Source organism: Rhamphochromis longiceps, linkage group LG9 (assembly GCF_057381845.1).
Source record: "Rhamphochromis longiceps isolate RC_006_pf linkage group LG9, R_longiceps_female_GT1.1, whole genome shotgun sequence".
In the NCBI taxonomy this organism is placed as follows: Eukaryota; Metazoa; Chordata; class Actinopteri; order Cichliformes; family Cichlidae; genus Rhamphochromis; species Rhamphochromis longiceps.
In genome coordinates this window covers 30,253,127-30,272,095 of record NC_140565.1, presented here as the reverse complement: position 1 = coordinate 30,272,095, position 18,969 = coordinate 30,253,127, and the positions used below count along the sequence as shown (strand labels likewise).

Genomic DNA, 18,969 nt, shown 5'->3' with positions numbered 1-18,969 from the left:
TTTAAACTCAACAAATAAACCCAGGATTAAAACAGACTTGGATCTCAGATGAACCAGGAGCCGGAAAAAGTCATTAAGCTCCACTCACTCATTTAGCGTCCTTAAGTCCTGCAAAATGCACATTGAGCCAATAAAACAAAGTTAAATCTGTTTCTCTGGCTATTAGCCTCTCATTTTTCCTGCATGTATCCTCTACTTCTGTGCTCCTTGTTGTAATGCAGGGGCGAGAACAAAGACTCCCATAAACGAATAAGACTTAAACAGGTATGATATTTCACAATTATTTACAATGCTGTGGGTGTAATTTGAGTCACGACCTGTCGATAGGATCAGTAAGTGTAATGTGATAACTAAAATTAGAGCTTTAATATCCTGCATTACTGTGTTACAGAAAGGAGTAATGAGATTACAGCTTTATAATGCATTACTTCCACCAGAATTGACTATGATGCACTGAAAATACTCCATCATTGGCTTCTGCTGTTCTGTGTAGGTGCTTTACAACACCCAGTCGAGTGTATAAGCTTTTAAATATCCTTCGCTGCCTCTCTGTCGGTGGCTCAGAGAGCTGTATTTATGCAGGATTCACCAGATGTTGAGTCAACTATTGAACAGATGACAGACTTAGCCAGCAGCTGAGGAGACAATTCCACAGTCCAACACTCAGCAGGCGTCCACCTCGCTTTTTCTCTGCTTGCTTTGTTTACATATGTCTGTCTCTGTCTTGCTGTCTCTTCCTGACTCACACCATCTTAACGTTCCTCACTTTTTCTTGGCACATTTTGCAGTCTCTCTCTTTCACACACACTCTATTCCTTGTGTTTTTGAATACAGATCATCATGTACAGTTGCAGATTACAGTTTCAGAGCTGCAGTGCAATCAAAGAAAATGTTGCATACGAAGCTGGGTAATTGTTGGAGAAGGAAATAAACCTTGAGAAGTAATTTACTTCAGGGGCTCAAATAAACATTAAATCCATCCAGCGACGCCAAATGTGTAAAGCTGTTGTCGGTGAAATGACAGATTAGGGCGTCCACCGAGCCAATAAAACACGTCTCTGAAGGCTGCGAGCTGCTTTTCAAAATAGCAGCTCTCTCATGATTATAGACACGTTCAATTCCCATCACAAAACAAACACAAAAAGGGGGAAATTATTATTATTATTGTTTTAGTTTTTGGTTGGTTTGACCACCGGAGATTGAAAAATGTAACCAGCATGCCAGGCAGATAATTCCATGTCTAATCTCTGAAAAGACATGTTGTTATCCACAGGAAAAGTCCATCCTAAAATCTGTGATGCTGTATTCTTTTTTTTTTTAACATATATTCTCCAAATAAATGGGTTGTGATCTGTAAAATACCCCAGCCATTTGAAGCATCATACGGAGAAAAATCTATTGTAAGACACAGACCAATTTCTCAAACAACAGTGGGTTCAGCAGACCATGGTGCCATACAGCTACAAGACATGGACGCACTACACGACTCCCATTTTTTTCCTGACTGTAACCCCCGACTGCATGCAGCATGCTGTCTGGCACTTTTCAAAAACATATTCTGGGAAATGTCAGAAATGACAAACTCAAGTTGACATACTCTGCAGGAAGAGGGGGAAAGTGGCTAAGAGTTCAAAAATACTATAGTAGACTGCACACCTGGAATCTACTGAACTCTTCACTGACAAATGAAATGTTTAATTCTTCTTTTTTAAATAACCATCACTCCTTGCATTTCCAGATCAGGAAAAATAATTGCTATTCACATTGCATGTTAAACGTGTGAAACAAGTTTATTCACTTGCCGTGCTCGTTCGCCTTGAAATAAATCAAGAGCGGGAGCCGAAGCACATTCATTATGAATGCTGTCCTATTCTTGCATGTGCACCGCAAAGCCTCTCATCTCCTTGTTCTTAATTTGCGTCTGGTTCTTCAAATATTTAAAGGTAGGACTTAAGAACTGAAGAGACTGCAAACATGGATCCTGGTTCCACTTGATGAAGTGGTTGTAGGTTGTTGTACAAGACAGACGCTTACTCAAACATACGGCCATGAGAGTTTTTCACTGAACAATGGATGCCAAACCACTGTGCTTCTGTCCTTGAAAGTGTACAAAGTAATTACATCCAATATTATTATTATTTTTTATTAATATTATTATAAAAATCAGCATTGGCTCAGTTGGTACTAAGGGGCCCAAAGTGATGCCAAAAAAATATCTCCCACACGACTGCATCAGCACATCACCACCACTAGTTTGAAACACTGACTGATATCAGGCAGGAGGGATCCATGCTTTTTATGTTGTTTATACCAAATTCTGACCCTTCCATGTAAACGTTGCAGCAGAAATCAAGACTCATCCGACTAGGCAACAGTTTTACAATCTTCTGTTGTCTAATTTTCGTGTGAATTGTAGCCCCTGTGTCCTGTTCTTAGCTGACAGCAGTCGCACTTATTGTCGTCTTCTGTAGCTTTGGTCCATCTGCTTCAAAGTTCGTATTTTGCATTCAGATATGCTCTTCTGCATACGTTGGTTGTAACGAGCGTTATTTGAGTTTGCTTCCTATCAGCTTAATGCAATCTGGGTGCTCTGTCACGACTGCTTGCATCAACAAGGCATTTTCACCTGCAGAACTGTAGCTCAGTGCACGTTTTCTCATAAACCCTGGAGATGGTTCTTTGGGTAAAACCCAGTAGATCAGCAGTTTATGAAAAAGACCAGCCATGGCACCAACGACCATGCCACATTAAACTCACCTAAATCGCCATTCATCTCCATTTCAGTGTTCAGGTGGGAATTCAGGAGGTGATCTCGACCACGTGTACATGCCTTCATGTACTAAATTCCTGCCATGTGGTTGGCTGATTAGATAGGTGTATGTAACAAAGCCCGGGTATGTTGTAAGGTTTGTATCTGGCATAAAAGTTTCTTAATCTTCTATGTCAGGTGTACAGTGTTGTGTATACCAGCTTTTTCACTGACTAAAAATTAAACCAGTAAATGTCCAAAATTACCACTAAAATGGCAGAAAATCAGTGAGCTTAATGATAATGTTGCTAATGTTGTGTCTGATTGAATAGGCAGCTGTTCACTGCCATGATAGCAATGTCGACTACATAAGGTGATTTCATGTAATGAAAACAAAGTGATGTTTCCGTTAAATATTGATATATTCAATATATACTGTATTAAAAACAACCCCCAAACATCCACTTTTGAACTGAATTCGGGCCAGATGTAATCTAGATGTCTAGACATTTTTGACCCGTGAGACATCAAAACCATGCTTCCTGGGAAATGTTAAAGAGTTCTCCTTTACTTTTGATTTCATGGCAACCACACGAGACATAAGTCTCCTCAGGAGACATATGAGACCCTGAATAAAAGAAGACGAGAAACTGATCCACCCACTTGACTGGGAATTCCTGTAGACGGGTGATATAAAACTCAAGCTGTGGTTATTTCCTCACTTCACTCCTCCTCTACATTTTCCATTCTGTCTCATCTACTAGCATACACTCCTCAGCTCACAAAGAGAACACAGGTAATGTGATTTCAAAGGGAAGAATAATGATACCAGGAGGAGGGAAGGAGGGAGAGGGAGGGGATGGGTGTTGAAGTGATTTCAGGGGAGCGGTGTGCCTGCGGTTCAGGGGTAGGGATTTTTTTTTTAACTTGAGTGGAGTGAGATCAAACGGCTCATCCGTGTTGGTGCGTAGAGTGAGACTGAAAGTAAATAAAGAAATTAACAGCCTGGAACAGCCATTTTGCTGGCTGAATTAGGGATGTCCATAAGGGACAACTTGCCAGCGGACCTAATCACCCTGGTTTGTTTACATATGTGAAGCACAGTTTCTGGAAACTCGACAGCTAAATGCAATGGCAGATTATCCCATAGATCATTCTGGCATGTTCCCCAGGCTGCATTAAAAAGATGAGGAGCTAAATTAAATGGAAGATGGGATATGGAGGACAGGACAGAGGCAGAATGACAATCACCTCTTGAACCTGGTGGGACCTATTGATGCCAAAAAATCTCCATGTAGCTGCCGAACTGAGGTGCATAAATGAGCTATAACTAATTCATTTGAAGCTCGGCAGCCAGCCTCAAACATAACATTTACATTGCACCAGCTTATAAAGTACATTTGAAAAAGAAAGTACACTCTCTTTTGGTTCTAAGGTTTTACGTATCAGAATATAATAAAAAAAATAATCTCCACAGCAGATCTTAAAATGAGATGAGCAACAACTTGACATATTACACCATGTCACTGTTTGTTTAACATAAACTAAGGCAAAATGTGGATGCAGTGTGAAAAACCTGTAAAGTACACACTTAATGCTTCCACAGGATTTAAGAGGGTAAGTAGCAGCCAGGTGCTGCTAATCAAATATACCTGATTAACTGATCATCAACAAACGTGAAGGCCTATGTGAGATCAGAAGCTTTCACAGTTTACAGGTCTGAAGCATTCAGGTGTGTGCTAACACCACAGGGTTACTAGCAGTGGATGTTCCAGCAAATTCAACCCAAGGTCAGAGGTTGCAATGCACTGAGAAACTGTAAAAAACCAAAAGCAACATCTCAGATTTTACAGGCCTCAGTTAGCTTGTGAAAAGCTAAAGTTCATGACAGCACAATTAGAAGTTGTTTGGGTTGCCAGGAGAACGCGTCCTCTCTGCCATATTCTTTCTGGGAGAACGAACATGGCAGCACATCTTAGGTTTGCAAAGTTGATTCTGAACAAACCACAAGACTTCTCTAGCAATGCACTTTGGACAGACAAGACCAGAGTGGAGATGTTTGGCTATAGTGCACAGCAACATGGTTGGAGAAAACCAAACAGAGTAAATCAGCACAAACACCACATACGAACTGTTGGGTAAATTGGTGGATGGGTGATTTCTTGGGCTTGTTTTGCAGCCATAGGACATTGCACTCACTAAGTTGACCATGAAGTCATACAGGATCAAATGTAAGGACATCTGGCTAACAGCTTAAACTTTGCCATGCAACCAGACAGTGATCCCAAGCCCATTGGCAAGCTTCAACATAATGGCAGAAATAGTAAAGAATAAGGGTGGCGCAGTGGTTCAGTCAAGGTTCTTAATAAACTGAAAACTTAACTGAAATACTGTGGTGGGACCTAAAGGAGCTGTGCATAAATTAATACCGAAAAACCTCGATGAGCTGAAGCAACCTTTTATAGATGAAAGAGACTGCAACCTATACACTCTGTAAAATAAAATCTAATGTAATTTTTCAATGCCAGCAAAAACACATGAAGATGTAACTGACCCCTGTTTTGTCTACGCTATAAATCATTATTAGAATGACCCTTGGTTGTACAGTCAGAACACCTGTTACATAAAATGAATCAACATTTATTTAGCCGTGTGCAAATGAGTTCAGCAATATTTGACTCTTTCTTTCAAAAAGACTAGACAACCTCCCCTATACCCTTAATGATGATCAATAATTGTCTGACAACCATAAGAACAGGTTCCAGGTTTTTTAAAGGCAGCTCTAGTAAGGCAGAGATTAGAAGACAAGAGAAATTGTTTCTCTTAAATTACAAGGAAAGGGTTAAAATACTATTTTATTACTTCTAGTTGGAACTTTTTCCTCAGATTCATGGCTTTTTAAAATAAGACCTCCAACAAACATTGAAGGTTGGAGGTCTCACCTTCAAATGATGCCTAACAGTGACTCCCAGACCTCTTACGGACTGTTCTGTAAATCTTTTCTTACCATTTTAGCTGGACCTGGATGTAAAGAAGTCTTCTGCTGTGCATTTAGAGGCTTAAAATAAAAAAAATAATCTGTCTCTTTGTCTGCTAAATGCTTGACTACATTCACCAGCTAGATGCCTGCATTTAATACACCGTGTTTTAAAAAATGTATTAAAGCTTAAAAGCCCAAAAGCTATTGCTTTAACGAGACACAGCCAGGAGAATTTCAGACTACATATCTGAGGGCTGCTTACAGATCAACACTGTGATCAGATATTATTTGCTATAGCAGAGTTTGGGAAGAGTGCATGAACTACAACTATTTCACTTCCAGTGATTTATTGTTCTACCTCAAACAAGTAGCTCGTCTTTGCAAACAGCAGGAAAGAAACACATGTGAGCGTCTAGTTTTCTGACTTTGTCTGCATGGTCCTTGCTGTATCGATCGGAAGCTTCGGGATATGAAGGAAAAACAATGTTCGAGGAAAGTTCAGATAAAAGCTTTCTAGCCAATCAGAGAGCAAACTATCATACAACACAATATATATCTTTAAGCCTTGAGTACATATTCTGCAGAAAAAAGAAAACACGCTTGTCTCACAACTACAGATGATGCGGGTGATAAATGCAATATAGGGGCCCTGTGAAATGTGTACGGTATGCTTGTGTATATGTGTGCTTGTGAGCATCCAACACCGGACACCTGATCCTCTCTTTCATCCTTGCATCTGTGGCAAGCTGCCACAAGCCCGTATCATTTACCACACTACACCTGTTGGGATGGATTTGATACCTGGAGATAATGGATTGGAGTTCAAAGAGGAGAATGCGGACAGGAAACTTTTCCAGAGGTCGTATTTCATGAGCAATCGGCGCTGATTCAAATACACACACACACACACACACACACACACACACACACACACACACACACACACACACACACACACACACGTGTGAAGTTGAGAACAGATGACGGGCAAAAAGAAATGTTCTCATGCTTAGGACTGTAGTAACAAGTTTCACATCAAGCTTGGACATGAAAAGAAGGTGAAAACAGCTTCAGTTGCAGCACAATGTATCTCAGAAAATAAATCTTCTTTTTATTGCCTCTCGTGTTTAATGAAAAGTTCACCCATGAGCCAAGAAAGACTTCAGTAGTTTTGGGCGTCTATATCAACTCAAAGCACACTAATAACTTGTGAACTTTTACAGAATTTTTGCTAAAAATACAATGTGAATGCAATTTGGTATCTCCAGTTATACAACAAACATTTATGTATTCACTAAATTAGATATGTGATTTAGTATCACGTTTCTGTAGAATCACAGCTCTCTAACCCTTTAGGTTAAGGAATTCACTCTGGAAGCTACATAATTTTTTATGTTTGTGGTTGACATCTTTATTGTGTTTTGTTCTCTATATAGAAAAATAACTCTTAAATAAATAACATATCTTGTGGGTGATCAGTTTAACCCCAAGGTTGCCAGGCATTCAGTAGTTGGTATAAACCCAAGCCATTATTTTATGGTTATTACTCCAAGTCATCTAGAAATTTTTAGCTCCTGCTTTTAAAAGTCCATTGGAAATTATACACACAGCATCTAAATGTATTTTTGATAAAATCCAAATCATATTGAGTGAATGTTTGAAAGTTCGAATGTATTGCATGTATTGCAGTACATTTTAGTACATTTTAAATCATTTTGGAGAAATGAAGCATTATGATAGGAGCAGGAATTTGCTCTTGCTGCTTTTTGGTGAAACATGCCCCTGCTTTTTTTTTTTTTTTTTTTTTTAATAGACTAGATCAGTTTTGATCATGCTGTGTGTCAAATCACAGTAAATAGTTACTATTTTCAAATGCTGGCTAATTGGTGGTGCATCATGCTGTTTGTAGTGTTAGAGATCTCGCTCTAACTCTGGTTAGCATTTAGTCTTCTACGGGTCTGTGTTTGAAAATTATCCAAGTGTCCTTGGATTCCTTTTACTTTAGTCTCTCTCTCTGTAAAAATGAGTCTATGGATTGAATCCAAAAAGTGGTCAACGAACAATTCAAGTAATTCATTAGCAAAATGAGCACAGCCATATGAGCACACTACGTACTGCATGTATGGGAAAAATGCACCAGAAATTCACAGAGAGTAGCACCATGCTGAGAACTGCAGAGTACAGAAACCTAATGGATGTCTGGGTCAGATTTATGGTAGCTCATCCCCTCCACTGCTATGAGAAAAATTTGACTGGAGCACACCAACTCCAGAGACTATAATTCATTCGCCATCTCACTCCATTTTATTCAGCCAGAGTACATTGGTGAGTATCGGGCTCCTTTTTTCGGGGCCAATAAAATGTAATCACTGTCTGCCAGGACCAAGGTCGAACTATGTTCCTAAAGCAATGCGATGATCATTCTGGCCCTCTCTGAAGGTCGACTGGCTGTTTATTTTTTCCCTATGCCTGTAAGATGGATTGTTAAAAAATTAAATAGGGGATGTTTGCTTTTGATGAAATTGTAGATTATAGTTTAGGTGTTTTATTTGTTTCCTGATGATCTAATCCAGAGTGTGATAACTGAGCAGATAGGATGTTTGAACAGGTTTACAGTGAACACATTTCCTGTTGCATGAATTACACTTGTGAAATTTCATTGTGGTGATGGTCTCCTCAAATCCTCTATTGGCATTAGTAAGCCAGTCTGACATCATCCTGTTGACTCTTATCCCTTGTGAGAGCTCTTCATAAACCAGCCTGTGTTGTAAACTCCATGATCTAAGCCTGAAACCCCCACCAGTGTTTTTCTAACTAGACTTAGAAATATTATGATTATCTTCCCAATTCTGCCACTCACCTTGAAATTAAAGGTAAAAGGAAGCTGCATAGGGATTTTCATAGGGATTTGTAGTACCCTGAATACCACTCAAAATGTTGTTTTCCAGAAGACATCATTAGAATGAACTGATAAAAATATAGACATAGAAGCTGAGAAGTTGAGATTCTTTTTACTCACATTTTGTTTTATTTCAAAAATCACCATTTAAATTACAATTCTGTCAGGTGTACTTTGAGTGATTGCCCTTCTTCGTTATGTTCATTTTGCCAGAAACATTTTGACTATCATTAGCAAAACTTAGCTAATGTTAGAAACATGCATATTTAATATTAACAGAGATGGGCAGTAATCCAATTTAATTTTTGCTTGATGCATAAAGTTAAAAGATTAAAACTAATAAAACAAGTTTTAAAATGATACTTTTCCATTTGATTCCATTTTATATGATGGATTAGGCAGAAAAAGTAGAACTGGGCTGAAAGATCTATCGCTTTATTACCTATTCAGGTTGTAAATCACGTTTTAAAAAAGTAACTAAGTAACTAAGTAATTAATTACTTTTGAAAATAAGTAACCAGTAAAGTAAAGGGATTACTTTTTGGGGCAAGTAATCAGTAATTAGTTACTGATTACCTTTTTCAAGTAACTTGACCAACACTGTTAACTAATATCAACTAATATTAGCTAAAGCCAGAAACACACATACTGAACATCACATATTACTGTAGGGTCTCTAACTTAATATAAAGCACCTTGAGGCACTGCTGTTATGATTTGGTGCTATATAATTAAAACTGAACTGAATTGAATTAAATATGTGGGCTTTGGATATGGTTCACAAATGCTCAAATGTTTGATTAATATCTATCAAGCACTCTGTGAAAACAGCTCTACGGGCTCTACAATGTAACAGTTAAGGAAAGTTTATGTGCTCAGTTTTCCCTCCTGGCTCCAGTGAGGACCACTGAGAGAGAAAGCTCATATCTCCGATCAGCTTCATTTAGACATTGATTTTTACATGTGGCCTTGAATATTGAAAATTTCCTTCTCAAAACCCTGTCAGACCAGTGGGGGGAAAGACTACGGGGAATCAATTCAAATTAATTTTTCAAGATGAGGTGTTTCTGTCTATTACTGTAAGCAACTCTCATTTTAAATAGATCCACTGCCTGAGAGTCAGTCCCAGAAAAAAAAGAAAGAAAAAAAAAACATGATTGCTTTCTTTAACTCAGGAGGGCATGGAATAATTCACCATCTGAGTTTGGAGGGAGCTGCAGGACCAGCTCAGTGAAATGAAAACCTGCATCTTTTGGTGCATGATCAGGTATTGAAGAATTTGTTCCAATGAACAACCAAACTATCAGCTGTGTGCACACATGTGGCACAAAGCGATGGATAATATAGCAGTGTATATACACTGAGGTGGAAAGTGAGAATATTTTCTGTATTTAAAAACTCTGAATACCATGGGAATGGACTTATTACTTGCTGTAGGTGTTCTTTAAGGATGCAGAGCTATATTAGCTGTGTTGGCACTGACAGTTTAAATTGTAGTTGTACTTTCTAGCTGCCTGAGTCCATTTGTTCACTATGTGCCTCTTCTTTAACCGCTAAACAGATGCTTCTGGCAATGTGCAGGTTCTGACTGCTAATGTGGTGCAGGAACAGAGGTCCTAAAGTTTTTTTGCTTATTTGTTTGAAATCATAAGCAGGTGTAGATGCACAACTGCTTCCAGCAATCATGGCTGAAACAGTAACAGCATCTCCCCGGGCAGAACTGGTTGTAGCAGAAACTCTAACAAAAACGTCTTTGTGAAACTGTAGCAGTACATGTAGCCAACAACAAAGTTACATTTCCAACGTCAGCACAACCTTGTCAACTGTCAACCTGTCAGCTGACAGTTACTGAACTTGGAAATGTTAACTTGAATAAGAGCACCAAGTTTAACTTGTCCAAAGTCTCTGGGGATGTGAAGTGATCATAGAGTGTGGAGTGATCAAAGAGAACCACATATCCACATCTTATTTCAGAGAAGCCAATGAATAAAACCACTTTCATGTAGTTTGTCAAGTGATATTGGTAATTCTAGATTGCCAATGGTGTGAATGTGAGTGTAAATAGTTGTTTCTCTCTCTGTGTTAGCCTTGCGACAGACCAGGTGTACCCCGCCTCTCACCCTGTGATCGCTGGGATAGGCTCCAGCCTGGGTTCAACCCTGATAAAGATAAGTGGAAAAGAATGGATGGATGGATGTTTAACAGTGCAAATTGTATTTTGGTTTAGTTAGGTGCAACTGTAAATATCTATCCGAACGCCGATTTGGGATTTTTCAATGAAGCGAAAAAAGGGCCATTTTTAGTCCACATTATTACAGCCAAAGTACCTTTGTTAGGTTTTAAAGAAGACCTTCGTAAAGAAATAGCAAAGTTTTTCCAATTGCAAAATCTACTACGTCCTTGTAATGCATAAACAGAGGAATTTCTTGTACAAAAGTAGTTTTCATTGCAAAATCTGACCAGGTAGTTTCAGTGCCTAAACATAACCATGTCATTTTTATTGCCAAACCGACTAATTTTTTGTGCCAAAACCAACCCTAGTGACTTTCAACCAACTACTGTATTGTTCAGACAATAAGGCGCACTTGACTATAAGGCGCATTAAGCGAAACAAGCATTAGCATTCATCCTCCAGCTTCACTGGTTATATTATGCTAACAAAGCTGTGTTAGCTAGCGATCAGGTAGCACATCATTATATACCAGCTAGCCCAACTTCCGTAACCCTACAAACGTCACTGCTGTTTAGTTTTCTGTCTTCATTTATGTTGGAAGTGATAGCAAAGCTGTACGTTTTAATTATTTCAGAAATCTCTCAGTCAGAACATGCTATATCATGTTTAGGTGGAAACTAGCGAGCTAACTTCCTGCTAACTTCTAACTCCGTCAAATTTAATAAATCCTGTTTTCACGGATGCCTGAATGTTAAACTTAATTGTTACACCTGGTAAAGCAGCAACACTGATCATTTTGTTAAAGATGAAAGAATTTAGGCAGTTTTTACCTCTCAGTGATGCCGCAGTGTTTGTTTGACTTTGGGACCTGAAGCAGACGGAGTTTTGGACCCAGATTACTCCGCGAGGCTCCTGACTACGGTAGCCGTAATGTTCTGACAATCCATCAAGCAGTGCGGCTTCATAGCTTACCAAAGTCGTACTGAAACGTTTTTGACAGATTTTTGAGTGCCGTGTACCACCTGAAATTGGTTCGAGGTCAATAAGCACAACCAGAATTCATTCATAAGGTGCACTGTCGATTTTTGTGAAAACTAAAGGCTTTTAAGTGCTCCTTATAGTGCGGAAAATACGGTAGTTTTTCTATATTAAACCTAACCCTGTAGTTTTTAATGCCTAAAGTTAACCAAGTGACATATTTTTATTTTGTAATATATTTTAAAAAACAAACAAACAAAAAAAACCCAATGCAAATGGAGTGTGAACATCTGTGAAATCTGAAGACTTAAACTTGAGTCTCTGGTGTAAATAGATCCACCACCAAGGCCTCAACCTTTGAAGGTGGCCATTTTCACCCTATAAATAAAGGGAAAAGGATAATGAGCACATATGAGACCGGACAAATGAGAAATCATATTCGGGAGACAAATCAGTAGAGCTCGAGACTATTTCATGGATGGCTATTTATTAAATCGGGCTTTCATAACAGCCAGTGCATAGCTGCTGTTGTCTCGTGTTTGTTTACTTTGCGGTATGCTTGTTATTGGATCATTGTTGATTTTCCAGATAACGGTGCTGTTGAGTGGTATGCTTTAAAAAAAGTGTGTGTGGTGTAAATTACAGTATTGATCGTGGTTGTTTTATTATAAATGTTTGCCACATAAGTCAGGCTTTCCTGTGTGCCATTGAGTAGTCACGCTATATGTGTATACTTTATATATACAGCATTAACATTTTACACATATATTCATGTAGCTGTTTGTCGTATGGATGCTGCGGGTGCTACCAAGCTCCTATTGCATTCCTGTCATGATATCCCTTACATAAAAGATGCTACACCTGCTATGGATTGACCTCCAATTGAGCTGTGCCCCCTCATGCAGTGGCTTCCCAATGGTGCGTCAAGGCACACCAGTGTGGCTTAAGAAATACATAATTTCTTTGCTTACATGGTGCCAATCGAGCTAACGAGGACACAAAATATCGAGAAACTTTGCCTACTTTAGAGTTCAGGGTCTAAACTGTAAATTGTGACTGTTTTTGTAAAGAAAATGCAAATTCCAAAGCATAAGTAGTCCTGCTCTTTGCTACAGTTTGTTATAAAATGTTCTCTTTTAATCGCAGCCGGTGTGAGGTTGTTGAATGAAACTGGTTTTCATCAGCCTGTTTTCTATGGATATTTCCAGTTTTTGCATATTATTGCACTTGGCTGGTATGGATAAGGCTATGTACTGGTAAGTGCAATGAACACAAAGTTAGCAAATATATCCTAAAGCATCAAATCTGAATGTACCGGTGTGAGCTCTATTGTTTCTGCCGTTAAAGAATGAAGTAAAGAGCCTTGTTTTAACACCATTTACCAAATCGGTTTTCATCATTTTATGGTTTCTGGATATTTGGTTCAAAACATAAAACACATTTAAATGAATAGTTTTAGTATTTTCCCTTTTTTGGGTTCAGATCAGTAAACAGCCCACAAAAACGGGCAATATTCACTTTCAAAGATAACACCCAGCAACTTAGTGCACATCGCTGGAGTGTGTTAAATATGTGAAGGAGAGGTGTCGTGACAGACTCTGCTGCCTAGAGTTTCTCTGAAGTTTGCAGCTTTTGTTCATGACCTGATATTCAGCACGACTAGCAATGAGCAATAAACACCAGAAGCAAATGGAGCTCTGCCCGTTTTCATACCTGTTCTAGCTGGCCGATTGCAGCTGAGAGTGAGAGAGCTGAGAACTAATGCTGGATACTAGCTGCAGAAACTGGCTCACGCAGGACCCGCATGAAATAAGCTTTTCAGCACTCTATGACTACCAGAGCAGCTCTTCTGCCAAAAGAGCTCTTCGCCATTGAGCAAGAATGGCTCAGAGAATACCAGTTTTCATGCTATTACTTAATGCATCAACTATACAATACTATATTTATCCCAGATTTGAGGAATTATTTTGTTACAATATGATGATGATGATGATGATGATGATGATGATGTTGTTGAGGATAATAAAAAAACAATTAGCAAACAGCTTTTTTATTCCGAATAAAGAAAATATTTGAAGATTTGGACTTGATTAAAAATTGCATATAACTGTCTCATCCCAACTAGTTAACAAACTGATGGGTGAAAAACTGCAGTGTTAAAAGAGTGTGACATTTAACAAATTGGCCAAAAGTGTGCATCGTAGTCTTTTGTTTCTGCTGAAGTGGCAGCGAGCGCCCCGAGGTCAAGACAATCCATCCGTAGCTCAGACAGATGACAAAAGGATCCGCACCACCACACAATACCACACGGGTGTTTCCTGTGCACGAAACATATCTGGTCGTGTTCCAAATTTTAAACCCAAAGGCGGTTTTCTGTCTTCGATCACAGCAGCGGTACCTGTGACACGGCTCCCCGGTGTCAAATAGCACTGAAATGTACTGCGTGATGATCAAATGAGCCATAAAAAGTATTTCAAAGGAAGAAAAGCTAATTAGAGGTAAAGTGACACCCGCTTCAACTCAAGCATAACATGGCAGGTGTACAAGCACTAACGCCGTCCCACAGCCGCTGTTGCCTGCCAGGCCTGGCTGATTGACATGACATTGCTTCCCAGACCACAACAATGCCAGCAGGGTCCTTGTTATTTTGTCTGTTCTCAAAGGCGCCTTCTGGTAGCCCATAAAGCACCATCAGGCTCCAAGCCCTGCAGTCATTCAATTAAGAATTTACTGGGCTATTGATTTCACCACAAGCGAAGCGCCTCACAACTTGGAAACAATAAGGAGCCCATAAAGGCTATACTAGCCTTTTACCTAAAGGGTGATGACATGGTCTTCAGTGTGGAGAGAAAGGCAGGGAAAGGCTAATGCACAAAAAGTGAACAACATCTGAATTGTGTTTTCTCTTACTTCAATCGTTCTCCTTTTTAATGAAGCAGTACCTTCATTTTCAGCGTGACCTTTTGAATAAATTGTGACTTTTTTTTAAGAAAAACAATTTTTAATTAATGTTGTCAAGAATCACTAGTGTCACTGCTTCTAGAAACTAATTAAAGATTCCCTAAAGTCAGAGATGGGGTCGAATAAAAGTTTGAGAAATTAACATAAACTCCGGGGGACTAGCCTAAGTGCGTAGAAGAAAATAAATGGCATGCTTGGCAGAAAAAGAGCCCACAATGTATATGCTGCCATAAACAATTCTGGGATGATAAAACAGCTCTGAGCTCAATTATTGACTATTTTTTATTAGATAAATTTTAATTCAGTGCATTGTTTTGCCTTTTCTCTAAATTTAATGAATTTCTTCTTGTTAGCCTTAGCGTGAGCTTGCTGGCAGGCAAACTCATCTTTTTCTTTCGGACCAATTACTTGACAACCAATAGCAATCTTTAGGTCAGTTATCAAATAATGTTTTGTTTTTTTCTGTGTGTGTGTGAGTTGACCACACAAATGAGCAAAACGTAACAAAAAACGTAAAACACCAACCGAAACCTACAGCAACAAGCTTTTTGTCCACTTGGGGGCAGCACAAACGAGCTGCAAGCAACACACTGATTTGTTTGTTAGCAAATGCAAACACCCAGAAAAAAAACAGAACAGCATTAGCTTTCATTTACATCTATTTATAAGCTCTTGTAAATCTGCTATTTTCATCACGTGGCGTTTTGGTGCTTTTGCCCTGAGACATAAGCTAAAAACTGATGACAGCAAACAAAAGCAGTTTTGTGGACATGAGCTAAATAAGACCAAGGAACACAAAAACACACTTATGTGATCCACTGTAGTATAAAGGTGTTACTGATATAATTGGTAGCCACTGTAATGTTGCATTCTTTCATGTTTTAGCAGGATTTCACAGCCCCTCTTGTTATTAATGCCAGCAAAGTTCCCAAGCTGCCATCTAATAAATCTCCCATGCCCCCCACTCCACACCCCCCACCTACATTGAGCGACCCCATGTGGCATCCTGAAGCCAGGCTTAAATAAACTTTGGGGTCATTCTTGGCAAAATTGTGTTCACAGTATCATCCACTGCAGAGCATTGGGGGAAAAAATACAACTGTTGATGCAACACAAGTTGAGCTGGGCCAATTGAGACTACAATGAAAGCGAGAGAGGAGGAGCGGTCGTGTAGAGTGAGTATAAGCTGGAGAGAGGAAGGAGCGTACGAGAGTAGTGCGGCCAGAGGAGAGTACATGTAGATGCTTAATGAATTCAGTCACAGCAGCACACAATGGAATCTTTATCCATGGGGGATGAGGCAGGGGACTTGGCAGAGCCCCGGCGTATCTCAGCAAGGGTGAAAAATAGAAATCCCACTGTCCCCCTGTTGGCTCTCCCTCATGTCAGCTGCCTTGGTTACTGAATTGGCTGCCAGCGAGCCCCCGCCACTCCTCTCTATCCCTCCTCCTCCTATTCCCCTCTCTCTTTCTCAGTCGTTCAGTTCAACTCTCCTTCACACTCATGTATTTTTCCCCTGTTTCTGTCACTGTACTTCGAGCTGTCCCTCTGCTTTTTCTTGTATTATTAACCCATCCTCCTGAGTCAACTTCCTGCCGCCGCAAGTGCACATTGCTGCTTCTCCTCGAAGTCCGTAAATGATGGCTGTAATACACACCCACTGCACAAAGACACACTCTGCACAAGCTCTTAAAATGCAAGGATTTGACTTACCTTGTTACAGGTTGTTCTGATAATTATGTTTTTATTAGACGATTTGGAAAAGAGAGGAATAAATTAAAATCCTTACCTTTTGGAGCTTCTCTGAACTTCTTTTCCTTCGCAGACACTGGGATTTACTGCAATTTTCTCACTTTCCCTCCCGACGTGTTGGTTTCTCTATCTCAGTCTTTCCACTGTGGGTTTTTTCTTGCAGAGAAAAGTCCAGCTGACCCCCTGCGCAGGGAAAACCAGGCAAGAGGGGATTTAAAAAAAAGAAAAGAAAAAGACCAGAGAGCAAGCGCTGGCAACTCCTGATGAACTCAGCTTCTACCTCGCTGCTCCTTCCAGCACTCGGGGTGAATGAAGTGTGAGACAAAGTAATCTTCAGGTGAGGAGACAGACTCCCTTTCTCTCTCCTTCTTTCACTTTCCTCCTCCTGCACGCTCTCTCTCTGTGTCCTGTGCTCGCTCTACCTGCTCAGAGCGCTGTGGATGAGCTCACACACAGCTCTCCCTCTTGTGTCTGAGCGCTGTGCTGTTGCTCCATCTATTCCCCTCATTTCTCCCTCCCTCTCTCCCTTCATCCATCCCTGTACGGCTCATGAATGTTTAGACACGGCAATTGAGGCTGAAAGGCACTGAATTAACCCGCAGGACTCAAAATACACTCTTTCGCTCCACTCACTTTTCCCCACTTTATTCTTTTGTTCTCGCATTGGCTGCAACCCCTCTCACTGTGTATGTGACCCCCCTGAGCAGCACAATCAGTTCTTTTTAGGGGAAGTGATAGTCTATTAACTTTGTGGTCTTTTCTCTTTACTGGGTTTTATCAACAGACCGTCTGAAGCTTGGTTAAAGGATTGCGGCTCGAACATCCCCAGCAGACTTCAGCCTGTTACATTAGAATGCAGCACACATGACTCCACATTATAAGAAAATTGGTTCATAAAATAATCATGAACAAAACAAGAAATATGTATGATGAATAAGTAAATATTTGCTTCTCCCTTGGCTGATTAATAATTAACTGTCCTTAAACAAGTCTAATTGGGCTTAATTGAAGGTATTGAGTCATTGGAAAACAGATAAAAATCAAACCGCTCATGTCCCCGCGGGCTCAGAAGCGTTTCCGATGAGTCAAATGAAAGCCGAGCTCGTCATATGCCTCCGAATCAAAGTCTGAAGAAGTCCCGGATTTAAAGTCTTACATCAATTTATGTCAAGTCACCGGAGATAAGTGCAGCTTCAATTCCTTAACCCCGCTGACAATTCTGCTGCTGTACTTTGAATGGCATTGGCCCGTTCTGCATCATATTATACATCGCTTGAAAACACACCTCCTTTTAGATTCAGATACCAATGCCACAGCAATAACAGCAGCAGCTGCAGCAATTGTTGCCCTTTTTGTCATCTATAGGGACTTTTTAAATCTTTGTGTTGCACTTAGCTTTCCAGCAAATACACTTCCTAGCTTTCATTCCCACTAACAAACGAAGGTATTGTTAAAGGTGTTCTTAAAGCATGCTTATTTTTAGGTCTATATTTTTGTCTCTACTAGGGTGGCTTTGCACGAGTCCCAGCTTAAAACAATAATTTATTATCGTATTTATTGTCTACTAAGCCTTGGTGAAGTTCATCGGCTGATTAACTGCCTGAAGCCAGACCTTTTAGCTCCTTTCTATTTAAGCTGACCTTCCTCTCCACTTCTCCTTGGGAGCTTGGGAATGACCATATTAAGGATTTTCTCTTTGAGATTATATAGACACAAGTGTAAAAAAACAAACTCTAAAACTAGTCTCAGAAATTTATTCAGCTCGTATATGTAGAAGGTTGGCCAAGTTAAGCTTCCTTTGCCTACAAGCCACTTTGCAACCCACCTGACCTTCACCTTCTTCTTTTCATACTCCACCTGACTTAATCAGCATCAGTGTTGTTGGTTTCTGATACATCATCTGGTCTTTGATACTCTTCCTGCCTCATGCAATGTTATGCTGGTTGTATTGCAATGGGTTTCAATTTAAGAAGCACGGGTGATGCAATGGTGCTGGTTTTGATTGTAACCATAAGCTAGATGACTGAAGAGGTCACTTGGACAAGTGATAAAATGTTTCTCCTACTGAAACCATTGCATCCAGATTAACAGAATTAACATTGTTTAATTGGATTATTGGTGTCAACATACTCCCTGCATCATGTGCTCCATGCTAGACCACAGAATAGAACCACACTGCCAAATCTACTATATATTCCTGCAGATGTATTGGCAAAATACATCTGAGACCTTATTCTTTGAAACTTGTAGTACGAGTATCCAACATGACAATGAACAATACCTATTGATTGCCTGTGGTAACTGGCAGTCCAGCCCACCCTCCTCCCTAAAGTGTTAAATGTTGTTTTTGGTAATACCGGGATAAATTTCTCACGCCCAACTCATCACAAATCAATGTTTACAAAAAATGAGCTCTTAGCATCACATTTAATCACTATGGGTGGATGTTTGAGAACAAAAAAACAAAACAAAATGCT

The 18,969-nt window shown here is 39.7% G+C and overlaps 1 protein-coding gene across 1 annotated transcript in view; it reads right to left on the bottom strand.

Moving 5' to 3' along the window:
• Positions 1 to 16,846, bottom strand: part of LOC146662517 (cadherin-20-like) — a 96,584-nt gene extending 79,738 nt beyond the window's left edge. The window contains exon 1 of the mRNA XM_085419201.1: positions 16,530 to 16,846. The gene's annotated coding sequence lies outside the window, so the exon portion shown is untranslated. The remainder of the gene's footprint in view (positions 1 to 16,529) is intronic.
• Positions 16,847 to 18,969: the final 2,123 nt, after the last annotated feature.